A 425-nucleotide genomic window follows, 5' to 3' on the forward strand; every position below is an offset into this window, starting at 1 on the left:
CCCACTTCACATAGTCCACTCCGACACTTGAGAATATTTTTCGATTGGCACTTGGCACATTGACTTCCTGGGATCATCATCGATGTTTGGAATTCAAGGTGCGGACTTTGAAGTCCTTAGTATGTCTATGCAATTAGACTACTTTTTTTCCCCCCATTTGATACAGTTGAAATATTCTCGTCAGAAACTTCCAATTTCATCCAAATTTTGTGAACAAAATACCTTATTATATCTTTAAAATTAGGAAAATCTATATCACTATATTTCGCACTCATGGCAACAATGACTGAATGTTACTTTGTTTCTTTTCTTAGCATTTTATCTGCTATGGTGGGGGGACAAACAAACACACAAATACATATATACATACATACATACATACATGCATACATACATATATATATATATATATATATATATATATA

This window comes from Octopus bimaculoides, chromosome 6, assembly GCF_001194135.2.
Source record: "Octopus bimaculoides isolate UCB-OBI-ISO-001 chromosome 6, ASM119413v2, whole genome shotgun sequence".
Lineage (NCBI taxonomy): Eukaryota > Metazoa > Mollusca > Cephalopoda > Octopoda > Octopodidae > Octopus > Octopus bimaculoides.